Source organism: Peromyscus californicus, unplaced genomic scaffold, assembly GCF_007827085.1.
Source record: "Peromyscus californicus insignis strain IS unplaced genomic scaffold, ASM782708v3 Scaffold_6__1_contigs__length_162567912, whole genome shotgun sequence".
Classification (NCBI taxonomy): Eukaryota; Metazoa; Chordata; class Mammalia; order Rodentia; family Cricetidae; genus Peromyscus; species Peromyscus californicus.
Genome location: NW_026294584.1, coordinates 21661201 through 21684268, shown reverse-complemented (window position 1 = coordinate 21684268; position 23068 = coordinate 21661201). Strand labels below are relative to the sequence as shown.

The following is a 23068-nucleotide window of genomic DNA, read 5'->3' as shown; positions in this document are numbered from 1 at the left end:
TGTACATAAATGATATTAATGTATTGTGAAGTATAACTTTTGGATGTCTCTTAAAATCTATTTTCTATCTTTTTTCTTGGAATGAAGTCTAGAGAACACTCTTCTGGCTCCTCTGAAGTCAAGTGTGATGGTGTGACTATGTTCAGAACAGTGGATTATGAGCTGAAATGTCTTTGTTATGTCTACTCACCTTTTGATCTTCCTCTTCTGGGTAGACAGAAGGCAAGGGTGGATCTGTGAAATAGAAGGAGCACTGACCCCTCAGCCATCGTGTGGAGGAGCTGATTGGTCGTGAACTCTCACTATGGACGTAAGGGGAGGACATAAGTCTTTATCATATTTGCATAACTATATATTTTTAGAAAGCATTGCTTTAGTTCATCCTAATATGGATGTATTATCTAACTTTTCTTGGGTATCACTTGTATCTGATCACATATGAGTGGTGTCTTTAGGAAAGAACAGAGCAGCTTGATGTCATGGAAGTCAAAGGAAATAGTATTTTGGGGAAACAAGGAGTGCCAGGCCATGTACTGTGCTGCTAGAGCCTCAGTGAACGAGACTCCAAACCTCACTGATGCATGGTATCAAACAAAGATGCTTCTTGGAGACAGGTTCCACAAGTATTAGGAATTGATCCTGTGTTAATGACACCTTACCCAGAAGACAAATATGTGCTAAATGTGCATATTCCACCAAAGAATGGGTCAGGTCTGAGCATGTCTGAAAAGTACCCATGACTCAGCCTGAAAGTTTCAATCCACACATCTCCATAGCCTGACCATCTGGGTGATGGCTGAGCAAGATCATCTGAAGGAAGGCTCTGTCAGTCACTTTTAGAGAGCTCAGTGGAATTCTCTCAATGGCAGAACTCTAAGAATCAAGTTTTTGCCTCCTGGTCCCTGAGGTCAGAGACATTCCAACTTCCCACCTTTCACTCTAACTGCTAACTCTCTCTCATTTTTCTCAGGTGAGCCTGTGAAAATGACTTCTATGGACAGAACATGCTGGATTACAGAATCATGGAGCAGAAATAAATGATCTGATTTATGACAATTAGCATGGTAACATTCAATTGCACAATCTGATCCTTTTGCCTGCTCTTTAGATTGTTTTCTTCCTACTGGGTGGCCTCATCCAACCTTGACATGAGGGTTTGTGCCTAGTCTTACTGATTTGTGATGCTGTGTTCGGTTGGTATCACTGGGAGGACTGCTCTTTTCTGAAGGGAAATGGAGGAGGAGTGGATCTGGAGGAGAGAGGAGATGGGGGTGGGCTAGGAGGAGTGGAAGGAGGGGAGGCTGCTGTTGGAATGTATTGTATGAGAGAAGAATAAATTAAAAAAGAAAAAAAGAGAAATGAAAGAAGAGGAAATGAATTTCAATAAATTCTTTAAGTCAAATGGCCATGGAAATACTTTGCCCACTATAAAAGTAAAAGGTACAGAGATATTCAGACATGTTGAAAGACATCAATAAGTGTGCTCATTAAAAGTATATAGTGCTGGATTTAAATAACCTGGAACTGAAGGTGACTCTTCTAATTACCTATGACATGTGAAGTCAATTGTCCCTAATACATTCAGAATGACACATTACGAATGAATAGATATTACAGCTTTCTGCTCCACTGCTCAAAGAAACATCTGATGAAGGACCAGCACTTGGGTATGTCACTTTATGTCACAGGAAAAGAAAAGAATGAAAAGATGACGAGAGGATAAGACAGAGTCATTCTTTCTCACACTTCTAGAAGTTTTGATCATGGTAGAATTCTTCAAAGAAAAATTTGTTTTAAAATCTAAAATATGTAGCAAGTTTAAACTACAGAATTTAAAACCTTCAATCTTACTCAATTCAAAATGCTTATTACTTCCTGGCAATTAAACAGCATACATGCTATCCATTTAAAAGTCATTTATCTCTAGTTTATTCCTATGAACCTATTTAGAAAACCATATAGAATTTAGATGTAAGAATAAAAACAGTCAATTCTCATACTGCTGCCTGCCTACTGTATGCTAGCATATACTATTAGAAGTTTAAAACATATATTTTTCATGATTAAATTTACAAATTATTCCTTTTCATATCACCAAATAAAGCAGGGGAATATTCACATATTGAACAACAGAAATTCTCCAAAACTCCATGACATTCACATATTCCTTAATATTTTAAATAGGTTTCATACAAAATTGTTTTGTTTTTTATCCACACCCCAAAACAGAAGCATCATGTTTCCAAGAATATCTTTAAGTTATGGATGTTTCTAGACTTGAGATTATCCTACACATTTTGGTTAAGCTTCTCATAGTGGGCCAAATGTCACGGAAGGTGAAGCGACAGTAGTCTGACGAGCCTGGAGCTGACAAACATAGTTGATAGTGAACTCCTTGATCTTTGGAAGCCACTGTGCCTCTTCTTCTCTTTTTCTTCTTTAATAATTTATTAATTTTTATTTTATGGAGATTGGTGTTTTACTGAATGTATGTCTGTGTGAGGATGTTGAATCCCCTGAAACAGGAGGTGAGCTGCCATGTGGGTGCTGGGAATTGAACCTGGGTCCTCTGGAAGAGCAGCCAGTGCCCTTAACCACTGAGTCATCCCGCCAGCCCCTCTCTTCTTTTCTTAGAGGGCCTACCACCTTCTGTTTTGTATTCTTGTAATTCCTGAGTGTTTTCTTTCTCTCTGGATGCATTAGCTCTTTCAGAAAACAGCACATTTCACACCTTGCTGGGTCTCCAGGAATTTGGTATATCATCTGCTCTTAAAACATTTTTAGCTGAATAAATGACCTTGAACAGGTCTCAAGGATGTTCTATTTTGTTTTTTTCTTTTTAAAGTTACAAGATGAAATTGGTTTTATATGAAAATAGCTTCTAATGATTTGTCTAGCAGAAATACTCACACAGGGCTGCTAGTCCTTATAAACTGCACTAAGAGCAATGGGGGAATAATGAGGCTCTATAGGCTTTGACATGGTGGAGTAGAGTTCGCATAGGATTGCAGGGACTTAGCCAATGAAGATACTTTTTGTTATCTCATGCCCAGATTGGTCTTTAGAGAAAATCACAGCCAAGCTTGTACAGAGGAAGAGCTGCTCAGACTTGTGCCACTCTCCTGAAATTCTAGGCTAAGATATAATTAGCATCAGATATAAATGCACTGAAATACAGTTATTTTATTATATATATACATATACATATATATATATTATTTAGCATGAAGTGATTGTATTTTATGGTCTTATTTTGGTCAGAATGTATCTGTCTATGCCTACCCTCACATTCAATTTGATGAGCCTTCTTCAACCCACATCCAACATCTACCCACATCCCTGTATGTTCTCAAGGTTCCCATAAATATTGCAACTAGTTCACCAAGCTTTGCAAAAGCTATGCAGATGGTAATAATATAAAATCTTCCTCTCCTTGAGCTCTAGTGTGCTCATTTGACACACCCTTTTCTAAGTGTTTTGAGGAACACATACTCTAACAAGGTTTCTTTCTAAGTTTTCATACAAATATAGGTCATTGGGTGGATCCCAATGTAGACAGATGTCCCCAAATTATATAATACTTTATTCAGTAATAAATTATGCTATGATAAAGCTTTGACTTGTCTTCAAACAGCCCCTGGGATTTTTTCTATATGACTCGGAAATTGTTGTTAGTGGCTATTATTTGTTAGCTGTAAGAACATCCAATGCGAATCTAGAGTTGAGCCTTGAGGAAGATAATGGACTGCCAGTGTCTGTGAAGCCTTCTTGCACAGATCAGCCCCAAACTTCATAGAGTTTCAGGTCTGAATGGAACTCTGAAGGTTACAATCACCTCTAACTCAGACTTAAATAATCCAATTTTCACATCAAAGTCGCATCTGTCAAATACGAAAGACATCATCCTGTCACCCTTTTGCTCCTAAGAAAATCCCTCAACTCAGGATAAGCTAAAATCAAGTTAAAATGTTTTCCCTCATGTGAGATAGTTCTTTTAAAGATTTATTTTGTTTTCAATTGTGTTTATGGTGGGTGCATGTGAGGGGTGTGTGTGTGTGTGTGTGTGTGTGTGTGTGTGTGTGTGTGTGTGTACCAAGCAAGTGAATTCAGGAAGCCAGGGAGACTAGAGGTGGATGTTGGATCCCCTGGAGCTGGAGTTTCAGGCAGCTGAGAGCCACTGGGCATGGGTGTTGGGAATCGAACTCCTGTCCTCTGCAAGAACAGTATGAGCTCTTAACTGATGACCCATCTTTCCAACCCCCACAAAGTCATTGCTAAACCTTTTCATCTGTCTGGTTTTCTGTCCCTGGGAAGTCATGTGATTCAAGTTAACTCCTGTAAGAAGTTGGATGGGTTTTAGTGCCCTCTCTTCTCCTTTACCCCACATTCATTCTGGTCAGAGTACAGATAACCTGCATTGCAATAGGCATGGTACTGAGCACAACAGCCACACAGGCAAGCACAAGACACAAGTCTGCCTTCGAGAAACTGCCACTATATCTAAGCAGTCTGCCAACAGAGTAGGAGAAGTAGAATTTGGCCACAACTCTGAGTTAGCTGTGCATTGTGTATTAGATGTAGCAAGCAGGAAACAAAATGCAAGCCTTGAGGTCAGGCAGATCTGGATTTGAATGCTAGCTCCATAAGTTCCTATCTATAAAAGATAGATAGATAGATAGACAGACAGACAGACAGACAGACAGACAGACAGATAGATAGATAGATAGATAGATAGATGATAGATTAAATAGAAAAATAGATGGATGGATGGATAGATAGATAGATAGATGATAAGTGGATGGATAGATAAATAGATAATAGATGATAGAAAGATAGATGATTGATTGATAGATAGATAGATAGATAGATAGATAGATAGATAGATGGAGATAAATGAATGATTTACACTTCAATATTTTAATGTATAAGACAAGAATAATAGCATTCACCTCTTGATATTGTTAGTGTAGCTAGTTGGTATTTACAATTCATTATTTTTCTATGTTTTTCCTAGTGATTTGTTCCATGGAGAAAAATATAATTAAATTAATTGGAAAAATGAATAGAGCCAAGCACAGTGACTTAGGTTTCTAGTTGATGACAGGACTTTTTGAGTTCTGAGCACATGAAGAAGCTTTGTGAGTCTCTTAGGGCGTTGCTGTTTCAGAGTTCCCCAGATTTCTTTGACCACTGAACTGTCATTGGGTGGCACACCAAACACTAGTTCAGGTTCTTTTTGAAAGTGAAGTGAGAGGCATTGTCCTAGCGGGATCTTTGGGCATGCTGCGTCGTCCCCTGGGCATGTCTGAAAGTGAGACTGTCCCTGTGGGGTCTTAGGAGTGGCCCATACAGGAAAATTTACTTCAGATGAACACAAAGACAGTAAATGCTTTCCCTAGCTTCAAGCAGGAAAATTAAGTCAGAAATGAAACAAAAGCTTAAGTCTGGAAAATTCTGTTCATTTCTGATGTTGAGATGAGTTCTCAGGTTTGGAGAATATGAAAGGATTACTATAAAGAAATCACTATGAGAAATGAGTTATAAGAAAGAAGAAAAACCTAAAGATGTTATGTGGTAGGTGAACAGAGTCAAGCATGAACCCATTCATGAAATTAAATATTTCTGTTTATATGATGGAAAATCTGTACTGATTCATTAAAGCCCTAGCAAGTTCATCAGAAAAACTTTATAGAGAGACCTTGGGGAAAACTCAGCAGGGGGGGATTTCCTGTTGGGGGCTGGAGGTGGGGAGAGAGTGTTTTCTCTTTATTGGGGTTTGCTTTGTTAATTGGTGTTTGAAGAAACCCCATTTCTTTCATAGTTGAAGTGAAGCAGAATTAATGTTAATTAAAAAATCATGTTAGTGTTCCCAGAGCACATTCAAGCTCCTATTTGAGAAAAGGCTTGCTTCAGACACCTAGAGATGGTGCCTTTGTTTGTGTGGGGAATGACAGAGAGTAGGGACTTCCATCAAGGCAGGAGAAAGAACTACAACTGATTTCCTAAACAAAGGAAGATGCATTTCATGAGACATTAAAAATAGAAAGCACATTATCTAAGACCCAAATTGCTTTTTATCCTCGAAGAGTCAAGTTGGAGACCCATAAGCTAAGAAGCTGTGTGAACTGTGTGAGTAGGTATGGAGTTGATGTGGAAGACTTCCGTGTGTGTCTGACTTCCACTGTTCTAGAGCATGTACAGTTTTAAAACTACCTTTGAAGTAGACTGTGGTTTCCTGTGCCTGTATACATTTATACTGGGGTCTTTCCATGTAATATTCTTTAAGGACTATTTTATTCCACACACAGAGGACTTCAATAAATAGATACATTGCCGTCAAATCTCTGAGGTCTATGTACCTCCTTTGGGTATAATTAACTCGGATGGCTCACTACATCTAAACAACTAACTTAGTACAGGAGAAAAATGGAAATGCTGTATATTTTTTTTTCTGCAAATTTTAGAGCCCTCTGATTATTTTTAAAGGTATTAGCTACATATGATAGAGTAAGGATGTCTAAAATTAAGTTACATTTAGTTAGAAGTAGGCTGTCACTAACAAAAAAAAATTTCTGAAACTTGACTTTCAAATGCAATGAAAATAATGTGATCATTCATTTAGGTATTACTCATTTCTTTCTTAAAATGCCTGAAGTAGCATATTAGCCAAGATTGATCACATGAACCCAGCCACTGGAAATGTGATCTGTGGTATCTGGTGGGAACGAACCTGCTAATATCATAGACTGCTTCTGGTGTTTCTGGATAAGCATCTATTTTCAGCCTTCGTTTCCTGAAAGGCCAGAATTAAATATAAAACATCTTGAATTATTTTTGTTAAAAGTGAGGAAGAATACAGACAAATTCTTCTTGAGGGCATTTGGTTTCTTTTTTTGTTTTTTGTTTGTTTGTTTGTTTCTGAGACAGGATCTTTTGTAGCCCAGGCTGACCTTGAACTCATTATGCAGCAAAAGCAGGCTTTGAATACTGATACTCTTGCCTCTGCCTCCTGAGTGTTGAGATGATAGGTGCAAACTGCCATGTCCAATGAAAGCATTTTTTTTCTATCACCAAATTGTAAAGGAAAAGTAAGTTCTTTTCATGTGGCTTCCTTTTGGCATATGACTTAGCTCTTGGAAACTAAGTTTCAGGAACACAGTTGATTCACACACACATTTAAGCCACATAGAGACAGATCAGAAATTTAAATTCCCCTCCACCCTTTCAGGCTCACTTTCCTCCTGATGTCTGCACCTGACTTCTTTCTAAGCCCCCTTTTCTTGCCCCATGGACATCATACGGAGAGATCATTTATCTGGGATAATTTTTTTGTCTTATTCATACTCAGCTACATCTCTAAGATCACCTATTCAATAAATAATTCTCTTTTATAAGAACTGCTACAAGAATCTTCTAAAATTTACCAAAACATTCTCCTATGCTTGAGTTTTTATATTTCTTAAAAATAATAACTGTTGCTATGATAAATATCATGTATGGCTAAATATATCTGTGTAGTTGCTAAGATAGAAAGATAAAGCTACATAGATACAAGACAGATAGATAGAGAGAGAGAGAGAGAGAGAGAGAGAGAGAGAGAGAGAGAGAGATGCATGGATGATAGGAAAATTAGTTGTATATACAACAAAAAGACACATGGAGGGACTTTGTAATTGAAGAGAATAAATCTTTAAAATTAGCAGTTCTCTACCTTTTAGAATTGGTATTGTTCTTATAGGAGCTGATCTTCATGGGACAACATTCTGGAGGCTGCTAATAATGACACTGTCATAGGACTATTTATCACCCAATGTGACATTTTATGCAGGCATATAACAGCGCACCAAAATTTCATATCTCAAAGTAGTCAAGTTGTTACTTGATATTGGCTGCTCCTGAAGATTTTTTTCCCTAGTATTTTGTGACTGTTCATTTTTTTGATGATTAACATTCTTGAATATATAAATTAAGAAAATCATTGGGGGAGGAGGGAGGAGGGGGGTCTGTGAATAGCATGAGGAGTAGAAAATTTCTTAATAAAGAAAAAGAAAAGAAAAAAGTAATAAAGTATCATCTTTAAAGAAAGAGTAGTAATATAAAAAGGACACACCATGTAAAGATGGGAAATACACAGAGAGTCCAGATGTATGATGTCTTGATGGTTTTGGATTTTTTAAATGCTCATAAGCAAATTACAGCTACTGAGAGACATGAGATTGTAACAGAGACTGCTGAATTAAACTAGCATAGATACTTAGGAATGCCTTAACTTTAAAAAATAGAATTGAAAAATGAATTGTGTTGGGAAAAAAAAAAGAAAATCATTGGACTTTTTTTCTTTCAAAACCTAAAGATACCTATTTCTGTATTTTATCAGTAGGAAAAAAACTTAGATTATTTTGTTCTGAGAGAAAAGAGCTTAATAACCAATGTTCTAGATTAAGTCAATGACAAAATTAAGAAAGTCATTGTTATATACACACCACCACAGCAAGCCAAAGGCTAAAGTTTAGCCAGTATTTCTTTGAAAAGATACAGTGCCAAAAATAACTTTCTAGCAGTTTTTGGTGCATCCCAAGCTGGTAATATTTTATTCTCTTCTTAATTATTTATTTAGTTCTGAATTTACTCCCTATTTCCAAATCAGTTCATTTCCACATACACAAGTAGGTTTTAGTTATGCTTAGGAAATGTCAGCTTTGGCTGATATTTCTGACTCTTCTGATAGCGTCTGAGAAACAGCGACTCCTTCAAGGTCATGGTTCAAACAACTTGAAAGAATGACTTAGTGAAGGCAGAGCCCCCGAACCATGTATAGCATGCTTTAAAATCCTGTGATTGTCCTCAGGGGTAACTTGAGCATAAAGGCAGGAGAACTTCCCACCTACTGCAAACATGAGCATCTTCCTCCCTTCTCTGACTCTGATGTCTCTGCAGGAGCTTTAAAGCACACTGTGTTCCGTATAGACCTTGGGGAGTTAAGATTAGACAACTGTACTCATCACGTCCCTTCTTACATCCTCTTCTTTTCAGCTTGTTAAGTTGGCGTCAGTCACTAGTGATTTCACTCAGACTTTGAGCAAAGTAGGAGAGCATGCAACAACAGTCATTTCAAAAGGATAACCATTAAAAAGAGGAAAGCAGGGAGTGCAGCAGGAGCGGATTTGTTCACAGTGCCCACAACCACAGAACGCCTTCAAAAAATAGGCCCTTGGTCGTTTTTGTTTTCAAAACAGGCATTCAGTTGATTGGCTGTGTCAAAAGATTTTGACTTTTGATGAAATAAATGTACGCGTCTTCCATCCTTTACCCTATCCACACCTCCACGTGATGGTCTCAGAGAGTTGGACTTGATATACCTAACGTGGGAAGTTACCGTTCTGACAACAGCCCCTGAAATGACCATACAGACCTATACAGTACTTTCATTGCTAGATCTTGTATTTTTAAAGTAAGGGTTTTTCCCTCCTAATTGATTTTTTTTTTTTTTAGGGGAGAGGAAACAGAGATGGTCACTGGGAGCCAGCAAGAATGAATTATTCCACTAATTCTCTTTCTTCCCAGATTTTCTTGAATTTGAATCCCAGCTTTGTAAGTTAAACCTGATGACATGGTGTTGGTAATCCTGAACAATTCTGCCTACATGCCTTTTAATATTACCTATGCACTCTCCGGGTCAATTGGACCCATCTACATGGGCAGTGCGCATCTGGGATATTATTTTGGATGCACTATAAAGTGTAGTCCATGTTTTTCACCACAACCATGCATGACATTGAGAATCAGGTGAATCCTATCAGGTCACATATATCCCCTGCAGAAACAAATCAACAACTGACTAGCAGATTGCAAAGTTTTGTCATGTACACAGTGGGAACACCAATGACAGATTCTCAATATGTGACGTGAGAGTTAAATGAGTTAATATACATAAAATGCTTATCAGAGTCCCTTAAGCCAGAGTAAAAGTCTAACAAAAGTTATCTAGGGGAAAATTAAACCAGACACAACACAACTACCAAAGTTCATTGAGATCTTCAATGAAGTCTCCTTTGTCCTTCTCTCTCCTGTCCAGGGTTTGGATTGTTTTTTAGGTCACATAAAAATGGGCAAATGAGAGTACATAGAGACTAATAGTTCTCAACAGCGTAACATCATCTAATATGCCAGGTTTTAAAACAAGTAATGTAGTAAGACTAAGCACCTTGCCTTGTGTTAAGGCTGAGCAAGGCAACCCAGTTCATACTTGTTTAGTGGTTAGTCTGGCTACAACTCGAAATGCCATGTTTTGTCAGTATCCGTGGGAGGCATGTCCTTTTCTGAATAGAAACAGAGGAGGAGTGGGTGGGGGTGGCCAGAGGGGAGGTGGGGAGGGGAAGTACTGGGAGGAAAGGAGGAAGGGGAAACTGTGTTGGGATGTAAAATAAATAAATTAATTAAAAAATAAAACCAGTAGTGTACATTAACATTAACATGAACTACTTTGCATGCAAAGTATTCAGGAAGGCAAAGGTGCCTCCGGGCCCTGCAGTCACTAAGAGTGGAACACCTCTAGGGATGCTGCATGCACAGGACTGACCCCAACACTTCACTATTGTGTTGAGTTACTGTACCTGGACCAACGGACTGTGCATGGCTGCAAGGTTTGGCGAACAGCACCAGCACAAGCCGCACAAAGCAGACTGGATAGTGTTTACTTGGTCAGGCACAAGTGCATTTTCCAGGACCCAGCCTCAGTCTGCTGACTATATAAATATACCTCACAAGATTATTTCCTCCCACAGCTTAAGGGGTAAGACTCCATCCAGCATGTCCCAGCATGAGGAACAGCATGGTTTTTTTTGTTTTGTTTTGTTTTTTGGTAGACCAAGTCCCAGCACTTCTGAAGACCTGAAAGAAGTTTGAAAACCTTTGCCTCTGCCTGATTGCTTCATGGGAATCTACAGTGTGTCTTCCTAGGAAAATTGACAATTTTGAAGCAGCATTAAAATACAAAACAAACAAACAATACACTGTCTAGTTAGCTGAGTTTCAACTTTCTTGTAATTTTTCCCTATCACACATCTTTGAAGAATAGAAAAATACAGCAGGAAAAAGATGTCCTTGGCAGCAGAGGTCCTACTGGACGCCTGTTACGCTCCAGCTCACTGAACAACTGGACTGATGTTGAATGTGCTGCTCGCTCGCCTTCACCTGGTTTCACTTTAAGATTCTGTGCAGCTCGACCTTGTAGGACCAAGAGTTTCACATCCTTAAGCTCCACATCTGGTCTAATGGGAGCAGGAAAAACTAGGCAGAGAGTGGAGAAAGGATTTCAAGGATTTCCTGGGATTGTATGGGATCCTTAGAATCCGTTACAGGAGAAAGTTAGAAAGCGTTGGACTATTTCATTAACACCGTGTGTCTTTGCTCAGCCACTTCTTTCTTAAGCCTATCCTGCACAAAGTCACAAAAGCATATCAAAAGACAGAGGCCAGATGCAGCACCGTGATCTGTTACTGAAGAATAAAGCACAAGGAACAGTTGAAACAGGACACACCAGAAAGAAGGGGGGTGGTCACACCTTCGGTTGCCAACTTCACACACGTGGGGAATGGAAACGTCAGCTGAGCAATTGCCTCCATCAGATTGGATGGGCATGTCTGTGGGGCAACTCTATTATTATTATTATTATTATTATTATTATTATTAGTAGTAGTAGTAGTAGTATTGCTAATTGCTGTAGGAAAGCCTACCCTACTATGGGAGGTACCATCGCGAGTCAGGTGGGTCCGGGCTATATAAGAAAGGCAGCTGGACATTGGCTTGAGAACAAGTCAGTAAGCAGCATCCCCCATGATGTCTCCTTTAGTTCTTGATTCCAGGACCCAGCTCTCACTTCCCTCAGTAATGAGTGAGACCCGCGTTGTAAGATGAAATAAACCATTTTCCCCACAAGTCTGTTTGGGTCAGTGTTTTATCACAGTTACAGGAAAGTGAAGTGGAATTGGGAGCAAGGGCCCGATTTCCGGGAGTCCGAGTAATCAGACACCAGTGACTCTGAAGATAAAAGAGGGTCACCAGGGGACTTAAGCAGGAGAGTAACACAAGGACATTTATATTTTCTTTCTTTTAACCAAAACATCTGACAGTTTCATTTTCACATTTCACAATCCAAGTGAAGACTGCATTTTCTAAACCCCATTCTCCCCTCCAAAACTATTCTGTCAGGAAGGGGGACTCTTCCTGGTCACACAGCTAGAAAACACACAGGCCCAGCATGGCGATCTCCTGGTGAACAGAACAAGTAATAAAAAACAGATAAAGCGCCCTGCTGCTCTTATCTGTCTGGCCAGTTATGCCAGGCCCAGTGGGCACCATCATGAAGCAAGTGGGAGGCCCAGGCGCCATGGACATGTGGCCTCCCACAGATGGCCTCATTGCAGGAGCAGTTAGATGATGACGCACAGGCATCATCTCAGGAGGAGGGCCCATCACTGGCATCAAGGGAAGACCTCTCATGTTGGATGCAGGCACCACAGCAGGAAAAGGAGGACCCGGAAGAGTTGGGGAGGCTGGATCATGGCCTCTGCAGGAGGAGGAGGAGCAGAGAATGGAGCTGTAGGCCTCTTTCTTTGTTGAAATGCAGCAGTTGTGTTATCGACCAGGCTCTGGGCCTGCTCTCCCGAGGATTTCTAGTAGGGGTCTTTCACAGTCTCTTTGGGTTTCCTATCAGTGTAGTGTGTCTTTCTGACAGATGGAGAATTGTGGGTAAGATATATATCCCAATAGCCACAATAGAACTTAGGCAAGTTGATCTGCAGGACGTTGGCTACCAGGTTCTCACCACCAGGAAATGACAACATTTGTGTTTTTAAATGAACATGGTAGTAGACAATGTGGAATGAACAGGGAATATAGGAGACTGGAGGTAGGAGGCCTGGTCAGGATGCCATGTTCCTGGTCAGGATGCCATGTACAAATCCAGGCAGACGTGGTGAACCTGAGCTAGTACAATGGCCAAATGAATTAAAAAATAGGGTACGCTTGGGATGCATTTAAAGAAAGAGTCAGGGTAAGTTGGTAAGTGATTGGATGTAAAATTGCCCTTGACTTTGGAGCAAAGGTGGATATACTATTTCTAAAACAGAGTAGCTTTCAGAGAGGCCTGAATGTCAGAAGCCAGGCACAATTAATTACCTCATTCCAAGTTCTTGCCCTCATGATCTAGTCAGAAACTGGAAGAATCCCTCAAAGACTCCATATTACCTAGGTTATTACCTAATAGAAGTTTTCAACTTGGCTGCATACTGAGGAGATTTTTTTTTTTTTAATCCTAGAACTTGGCCTGTTCCCCTTCTTCAGGAAAGAAAGACCTGGATGTCCTAGTGACGAAATGCAGACACTCATCTGGTCTGGCTGCGCCTGACTCTGAGTTCTGCTGTTTATCTCAACAGTTACACTCCTAATTAGCCAAGGCTCATAACTTCCTTGTATACTGGTGAGATGTGGAAGAAGGTGAAGTACAGGAATTTGTCATCTGCTGGTACTGAAAGAGGAAATCTTAACCCTCAGAATGCAGATAAGACGGTCAAGCTCTGGCTCTGTTCTATAGTGGTCCCCCACGGCCCATCTTCCTACCAGACTTTGCCTTGATAGGGGATTAGTGAAGTTCTTCCTGGCACTGTAAAAGGATGGGACCTAAGGGGGGTGTAGTACAAGGGACACAGACTGCCAAAGCCAGCAGCTCACTAGTCACAGAAACACGGTAACTACACAGTTGAAAGTCATCTGCAGACAGCTGTTCCAGGAGCTGCCCTAACAAAGTACTGCAATCCTGTTGGCCTAGAACCTAAGCAACAGAGCTTGTTTTCTGGTCCTTCTGTAGTGTAGAGGTGCAATGGCAAGATCCTCAAACGGCAGAGCTTCTTCAGAAGGTTGGGGGAAGGTCTTTCTTTGCTTCTCTCTAGATCTTGGTATTTGCTAACAATTCTTGCTGCTCTTTGCCTGGCTGATGCACGATTCCAGCTCTGGCAATATCTTTATGTGAGCTGCACTTCTGTGTGGTGATATTGTGTTCCCTAATATATTGTGCACCCTAATAAGCTTATCTGGGGTCAGAGAACAGAACAGCCACTAGATATAGAGGCCAGAAAATGGTGGCACACACACCTTTAATCCTAGCGCTCTAGAGGCAGAGCTCCATCCAGATCTCTGTGAGTTCAAAGCCACACTGGAAACAGCCAGGCGTGGTGACACAAGCATGGCCGGTGGCTTGCTCTATCACTCTCCGCCTCATGCCTTCCAGACAGGGCATCTTCCTGAATCTGGAACGAGGCTGATGGCCATGAAAGCACTCCAGAGCACTGGAGTTTCAGGCATGCAGCCACGTCCAGCTTCTTCCTTGAGTGCTGAAGATCTGAGCATAGGTCATGCTTGAATAGCAAGTGTTCTTAGTGCTAAGCTATCTCCTCAAACCAGAAATCTCCAACTTTAAAAACTTACTCTTTTTAAAGTATTTTTTTTCATTTTGTGAAATTAAATTAGTTTCTCTCTCTCTCTCTCTCTCTCTCTCTCTCTCTCTCACACACACACACACACACACACACACACACACATTTCTGAATATAAATACAACCTGCTTATCTCATAACATTTGTGTACATATATGATCTCAGGACTGACCACTTGGTTTTGGTTTTGATTTTGTTTGTTTTTATGACCAATTGGAGGGCTCTTCCCTGGGGAAGACTATTTCTGTTCTTAGCACTCCTTAGTTGCCTTTAGTTCTGTCTAGGGACGGGGCTGGTCTTAGTTAAGTTTTTATTGCTGTGAAGAGAGAGCATGACCACTACAACTTTTATAAATGAAAACATTTAATTGAGGGGGCTCACTTACAGTTTCTGAGGTTCAGTCCATTATCATCATGATGGGGAGCATGGCAGCATCCAGGTAGATGTGGTGCTGGAGCTGAAAGTGCTACATCTTGACTCAGAGGCAACAGGAAGTTGATTGACTGTCACACTGAGGGAAACTTGAGCAAAAGAGACCTCAAAGCCCTCAGTGACACACTTCCTCAACAAGGCCACACCTCCTAATAGTGCCACTCTGTTGTAGAATAATATTTTAAGATGTGTTATATTTGTTTATGCTGTGGATTATTCATTTAATGATGCAAAGATGTGTAGCATTCCTTTATGTTGCATTTGTTTAACTCTGTGAAGCTGTGTTACTTTGCCTATCTAAAATACCTGATGATCTAATAAAGAGCTGTATGGCCAATAGCAAGGCAAGAGAAAGGATAGGAGGGTTGGCAGGCAGAGAGAATAAATAGAAGGAGAAATCTGGAAAGAAAAGAAGAAGGAGCAAGAGAAGAAGGATAGGAGGATGCCAGGGGCCAGCCACTCAGCCACACAGCCAGCCATAGAGTAAAAGTGAGAGTAAAATATGCAGAAATAAGAGAAATGTAAAAGTCCAGAGGCAAGAGGTAGATGTGATAATTTAAGTTAAGAAAAGCTGGCTAGCAACAAGCCAAGCTAAGGTCAGGCACTCATAAGAAATAATAAGTCTCCATGTGTGATTTATTTGGGAGCTAGGTGGTGGGCCCACATAAGACCAAAGATCAAAGAGAAAAAGAGTAGAAAAAATAACCAACAATACCACTCCATTTGGGGGCCATTTTCTTTCAAACCACCACAAGGCCCTGCCTTAGTTAGGGTTTCTATTGCTATGAAGAAACACCATGACCTTGGCAAGTCTTATAAAAGAAAACATCTAATTGGGGCGGCGGCTCGCTTAATTCAGAGGTTTAGTCCATTATCATCATGGTGGGAATCAAGGCAGACATGGTGCTGGAGAAGGAGCTGAGAGTTCTTACATACTGACTTGAAGTCAACAGGAAGTGATCTGTCTCACTGGAGGTGACTTGAGCACATATGAGGCCTCAAAACCTGCCTCCATGGTGATACACTTCCTCCAACAAGACCACACTAACTCCAACAAGTCCACACCTCCTAATAGTACCACTCCCTTTGGGGGCCATTTTCTTTTAAACCACCACAGGCCCCATAAGAAGAAATTTCCAGCTTTATTCTTCCTACAGCTTTGGCTGGGACATAACATAGCTATCTATCTTGACCTTGGATTGGCCCTACTACTCTGCCTGCCCATTTTTTTCTGCTTTACCATCTTCACATCCCTCCTCCATCACAACTAGGGATCATGATACCCATGCTTTTCACCAACAAAATAGCTTTACTTCTTATGCTTATTAGCAAAATGTATTAAATCCCAAAGTTGAATGTCTTAGTACTGCTGAGACTTTGGCTTGACCTCCAATTCCCACAATCAATTTAAGGGGGGGAAAGAATCACCAAAGATAAAACACAAATCAGGTGCCCATTCCTACTGAGTAACTACGCTTAACTTATTTTTCTGCACACTTGTAAAAACGAGGCTCCCTGTCATGGTTTGTGTAGTCCATTCCCTTGAACTCAGGCTTCCACCAAGCCAAACCTACTTCCCTTCTGATCAGAGACCCACCATTCTGGTTGCTGCCTAGAATCTGAATAGAGAGTCTGGGACCAGTGACATGAAAGGCACTCTGCTATTTTTGTGTTTGTCCTTTTGCATTTGAAATCCTAAGGGATGGTGTTTTCATGCCTCAGTGGGCCCATCACTGAAATGCTACTGGGAGCTTTCCCTGTGTAGCCTGACTTAGCTTAACTGCTGTCTATTTCTAGCCCTGAAGTATTTTTTTTTTCTGTGAACTTAAAGAGCTAACTTAACCTCTCTTTCCCTTTCTTTATAGAATAATATGCCTATGGATATTAATAGGCTTTACAAGGCTGTTGCCAAGTGATTGCATATCAACATAAACTGTGAAACTTCAGTGCTTGTTTTGTTTGGTTGTGCTACAACACACTTCAATCCAAGAAGCATTTGTTTGTTCGAAACTACCAGGCACCTATCATCATACTGCATGTTATTTGTAAACCGTAGCTTGTTGGGAAAATAGTAAGTATCCAATGTAGATCTGACTGATTAATGCATAAGAAATGGCATCTGCTTTCAAGGAACTTAGAACTTGCATGGTTAAAAGTATTTTGCATATTTCGAAGGAAAGCAATTTACTTACATGATCTCTGGCAAATCTGGTTCTTAGCAAAGTTAAAAGCTTAGAAAGAAGAAAGGACTAATTGTTACTAAGTCCTTAATACATGCTGAACACTTACCAACATACATTATACTTTGGCCTTACCACAGACCTGAAGGCCTGGTTTTATCCCGTTTTCAGGGGGGAGAAACTGAGGGTCAGAGAAGCTTGGAGACTTGCCCACGTTTACACCTAGTAAGTGGAGAGTGAGGCTTTGCCGGCAAACGCGCTGAATGAAGGTTTGTTTCCCTACAAAGATGCTGCTTTCATTGCTGCTCTAGTTCACTAAGTCTGCATGCCAAGCCCTGGGGCAGGCTCCCATTGTTCAGTCCCAGTTATTGCTGCTGAATGTGAGTGTTCAGATTCTCCTGCCAATGCCTTACCAGCCTCGGGGAGGAACAGCTCAGCGTGATGATCTAACTCTTCCGTTTTGTAGCAACATCTTCTTTTCCTACTTTGCACACCATGTCATCCACTCCAGTTATTATCTTTATGTGGCTCCAATCCCACACCTCTCTTCTGGGCACTCCTACCTGAAGAGACTTCTAATTCGGCACATTCCAAATCAAAATCGTTTGTCTCTCTCCTCTTCCATACGCTCAAGGTTGAGGGGTGAGCAACTGGCTTCTTTCCCCCCTGTTGTTACCCTTTCTAGGTCAATGTCATCCTCAGCAGTGGATGTTCACAGACAGAAAGAAAGCTATTTTTGCTTCTCTGCTTTACTTTACTCCTTCACTTACTGAAAGAACCAAGTCCTATAGAGTCTCCCCGCGGCAACCATAACTCCCTTTCTCCCACATCTCCACTGCTACCACCATCAGCTTTTATGGCCTCCAACTTCAGCAATTCTGTGAGCTTCCTAGAGGGTTTCATCAGCTGAAGTTTCTTTGTGTTTCACTTCAACCCCTTCATGCCTTCAGCCTCTCTCTCTCTCTCTCTCTCTCTCTCTCTCTGTCTCTCTGTCTCTCTCTCTCTCTCTCTCTCTCTCTCTCTCTCTCTCACACACACACACACACACACACACACACACACACACACACACACACACACACACACACACACCCACATGCACCTGCCACTCCGGCTTCAATTTGCAGTTCACCCAAGTCAATCCCAGTCTGTTTTGTCCACTTTCCTCAGCCCCTTCCTCTGACCCCAACAACTCCAGGGTCCAATGAGGCAAAATCTTGCCATCAGTTGAAGACATCAAACACATCTGTACCTCAAACTATCTTTGTATTGTTTTCTCCTCAGAGAAAGAACTCGAGTGTTAGTAGCTAGTGAGCTCTTCCTTGACATCAGCTGACTGACTCTGAGATGGTGCTGCTTCCACTTTCCTGGGTGATTGCTTTCCCACTTGACATACATCTTACATTTTAATGGTCTTAATGATCAATCATCATTTTAAAAATTGTGTTGATTATACAGTTCTAATCTAAGCATTCTATAACATCATCGATATTAAATATTCATTCTTTAACAATGAACTGTTTTGAGTTCATTGTTATACCAAAAAAGTATAATTAATAATTTAATGATGTCAATGGACCTACTCTTCAGGTTGGCCAAATTTCTTTTAATCCAAAAAGCAGAAGGTTTCAGATATATTGAAGGCTTCTGTGTGTCTCTCATTTCTTCTCTTGCCAAAGACATCTGCTACGTGGACTGTGGTGAGTTTCCAGAAACTATGTGTTCTTACATTTACTATATGCAGGTATCTCCATAACCAATAACTTCACAGTTTTTTTAAAAAAGATTTTAAAAATATGATAATGCCACCCTTGCCTGTATCATGCCACAACAGAAGTTTACATTTTGCTCACTACTACTGTGTTTGGGGGATTTAGCCACACTGGTCACTTTAGGGCCCATCAGGGCACTCATTTGTTAAAATACAGTTGTCTTCTCTTCATGGTAGTTTTGCTTTTTATAGTTTCAGTTATCCTCCTGGTCAACTATACCCCAAAAATGTTATGTAGGAAATCCCAGAAACAATTCATCAGTTTAAATTATGCATTGTTTTTAAGGTGTAATGAGATTTCTTACTATCTAGATCCGTCCTGTCTAGGTGTCTTAGGGTTTCTATCGCTGTGAAGAGACACCATGACCAAAGCAACTCTTATAAAGTAAACATTTAATTGGGGTGGCTCACTTACAGTTTCAGAAGTTCAGTCCACTGTCATCATGACAGGGAGCATGGTGGTTTGCGGGCAGATGTAGTGCTGGACCTGGGAGTGCTACATCTTACAGGCAACAGGAAGTCAACTTAGATACTGGGCGGTGTCCTGAGCTACCCCCACAGTGGCACACTTCCTCCAACAAGGCCACACCCACACCAACAAGCCACACCTCCTAATAGCGCCATTCCCTATCAGATTATGGGGGCTAATTACATTCAAACTATCACACTAGGACATCAGTCATCCATTGTCTAATGTGTCCAAACTGTATAGCTACCCATCTATTAGTCCCCCAGTGGCCATCTTCACAGACCCTCTGTTGGAGTCTTATAATGCTTGTATAGGGATTCAAGAAGATCTCAATTTCAAGCATTGACTGGGGGCTTTTGGAAATATCCCCTGTGAATAAGGGACAATTAGACAATAGATCATTATCTTTTTCTTTTTCACTTTCTCACCATGGGCCTCAAGGATCCAATACTTTCATAGTATCTTCCAGATTCACAAAATCGCCACGTGATTTTTTCTTATTATTTTTTTAAATTTTTGGTGCATTATCTGTAACATAAAGCTAACAATTTGAACTATTACTATTTTAAATGTGTGTGTAGTGGTATTCAATACATCTCCACTGCTGTGCAACCTTCACCCCCTTCCATCTCCAGAATTTTGTCATCTTCCAACCCCAAATTCTGTGTGCTTTAGACTCTAACCATGCATCCTCCCTCCAGCTTCTTTCTACTGCCATTCTGTTTCCTGTCTTTATGAATTTGATTATTCTAAATATCTTATAAAGTAGACACACAAGACCGTCCCATAGGGCTTAGTATGATGTCATCAAGGTTCAGTCATGTTATGTCTTGTGTCAGAACTGCATTCCTTCTGAAGGCTGAATAATGTTCCATGACATGCATATACCACTTTCCCTCTGATTTCTTTTGTTTTTATGCCTTTGTACCAGCTGAGTGACGGCCTAGCTAAACCAAATAGACAAACAAAACTGTACACAACGAGCAGATAGAGATTTTCTAGGATGGTCCCCAGGCACAACACTATGGCATGGCATGCTTGAAAAAACAACAGGTTAGGTGAGGCTGTTTTAGTGTGCTTCAGCTGGGTGGTCCTAGAAACTGGCCTTGACTTTCCAAACATTAGTTCCCTCATCTAATCTAAAATAACAAAGCCGTTCTGCCATTCTAAGCCTGTAGTTTTAGGAGTGTCCTTAAATGCATTGTCCTAAAGTTAATATTGAAAGTAGATGCAAAGGCACTGTAACAAAATAAGGGAAATATTTGGGGGAAGACTCAGCAGTCCCCTCAACACAGAGGCAGCTCACACTGTGAGTAAAGCTAACATTAGATACTTCAACCTCCAATGGCTGTTTGTCTAGAGTTGACTGAACCTAGAAAAATTCCTATCATTTATGTTGTAGCTTTCTTCTTGGGCCCTGAGATCATCCAAATCTAGTTAGATTTGTTGGTTTGTTTCATTTTTCGTTGAAACTTAATTACATAGACTATTTCAATAGAGGAACTAAATTCAGTATTTTTGTATATTGTAGATTTTCTTCTTTACTGCTGTAATTCTCTAGATCCTTTTACTTTCTCTACTTAGAAGTGTTTCTCTCAACTTACCCTTGATTTATATAGTTGTTCCCAACAGCACCTAAGAGCATCCTCAGACAGTGAACACAGATGGAGAGACGTGGGAAAAGAGAGAGTAACAGTGGGGCTTCCTTGCGCTCCTCTGGAACCTGTCTGAAGAATGGTCTGGAAAGGAGGGAAGAACTTTGGAGACCCCACCCATCCCAAACTGTATCCTTCGTCATATCTGTGCTGCTGTTGTTCTTGCTTCTAACTGCTTCTTCCATGGGCTTGATGCAGAATAAAACAGCGCATATTTTTTATTGTGAACACTTTCTTCATGTATGTGCTTTGAAAATTGAGCCAGCTGGACACATGTGGCACTAATTCATTAATTTTAACTGCAGCACACATTATCTTTTATGAATGGGGCATGAGTTATTTAATCTGTTCTTTTGTTAACAACCTGTCTTTAATTTGTCACTCCAACATTTCTCTATGAACATATGTGGGTCTCTTAAAACCTTATCATTTGATTTCTGTTTTAGAAATCTGCTTTATTTATTTATTCAAAAAAGAATTTCTATGAAATCCAAAGTTTCTTCATTCAATAGAAATAATTTAAATGTTTGCTGAGTACAGAAAAAAAAACAGGAAACAATCTGTTCTCTAGGAGGAGCTGCTGGAGTAGGACAGCAGTCAAATCATAACGCAAAGAAACATACATTGCAAGCGTAATGAATGAATTGAAGAAAAGTGGTGTCACTGTGTAAGAATCCACTTGGCTTAGGGCATCAGTGATCATTTTTCTAATGGTAGGTCTAAAAGAGGGAAGAGGAGTGAGTCAATCATCCTGGTGAAGGATTTGAGGTTTGAGCTGGGTGAACGGTGAGAAAATGGCAGAAGCAGAGGAACTTCAGATCCACAGGTCTAGGACAGAGAAAGTGGACAATGAAGAAAGACGGCCTCTGTGTCTGGGACAAGCTTAGGGAAATATAAGAATAGATGAGAGAAGCCAAGAAGATGGCTGAAGTCACAGAAGACATTTGACTTCTGCTCTAAAGTAGTGGAATTAGTGTAAAGCAAGGCAGAAATATGGTATTTTTTAATACAAAGGACTAACACTATATTTGAGTTTCCAAACCACAAGTTCACCGGGTCCTGTATAGTAGTCTTTGATGGAACCTTTATATCAGTTTAGCTAAGCCCACAGGCTAATGCTAAATACCTTGCAGTCACTGGCAGGACTCCCTCCTTTTCTAGATGACTGAGCAGAGGAAATGCTTGGAAGTTAGAGCTTGTGCTTTTACAGCAGAATGCATAGCAGAGAAAGTTCAAAGGTGGATAGTATCCCCAGAGAGCTGAAAGTTCTCAGAGAAGAAGGCAAACAGACAAGAAGGGTGGTAATAAGGAAAGGCGTGTCCATGGAAAAGAAAGAGATGGGAATAAAGGAAGGATGGGATCCTAGAAGTCTCCTGGTCCAGTGAGTACAGAAATCAGGATGGACAAGGGCAACACAAGGATAAAGTATTAGTAGAAACATCAGTTGAAATTTGGAGGGAAAATGTAGCTCTTAGGCTGTCCAAATGGACCAAACAGTCCATGAAATGGACAACCCATCCAGCCGCTAAAATTATGTGGTCTCCAGATCTAAGCATCTTTAGACACAGCCCATAAGCAATTCCCTTCCTTAGAAAATCAAAGTCATGATCTGTTACCTATGGTACCATCATTTAGTAGTTCACTCGGTAACTCAACTCGGACTGCCACCTACTCCCTGGACTTCATGGCTGTCTTGGCTCAAAACACACTGAACACTACCATGGATCCTAAAGAACCAGCCTTCACTGCCCCACCAGTTAGCAATGTGTGTCCCTCTTCACAAGGTTTTAGTTGTATGTTCAGTTTCTAAGGTGGGGGTGGGTGAGGGTGGGTAGAGGTGGAGTGGGGGTGGGTAGGGGTGGAGTGGGAGAGGATGGGTGGGGGTGGAGTGGGAGTGGATAGGGGTAGAGTGGGAGTGGGTAGAGGTGGAGTGGGTGGATGGGTGGGGGTGGGTGGGGGTGGGTAGATAGGAGTGGAGTAGGAGTGGATGAGTGGGGGGAGATGGGTGGGAGTAGATGGGGGGGTGGGAGTGGATGGGTGGGGGTGGGACCTGTCCTAGAGGACACAGG

General features: G+C 40.7%; 1 long non-coding RNA gene across 2 annotated transcripts; it reads left to right on the top strand.

Moving 5' to 3' along the window:
• Window positions 1–22795, top strand: LOC128099449 (uncharacterized). Of its 2 annotated transcripts, XR_008214527.1 has the most exons (5): window positions 1–310; window positions 971–1064; window positions 9493–9591; window positions 16790–16995; window positions 17276–22795. It is a non-coding gene; the product is annotated as an uncharacterized LOC128099449 (long non-coding RNA). The 2 variants fall into 2 exon arrangements; XR_008214526.1 differs by having other exon boundaries at window positions 16790–22795.
• Window positions 22796–23068: the final 273 nt, after the last annotated feature.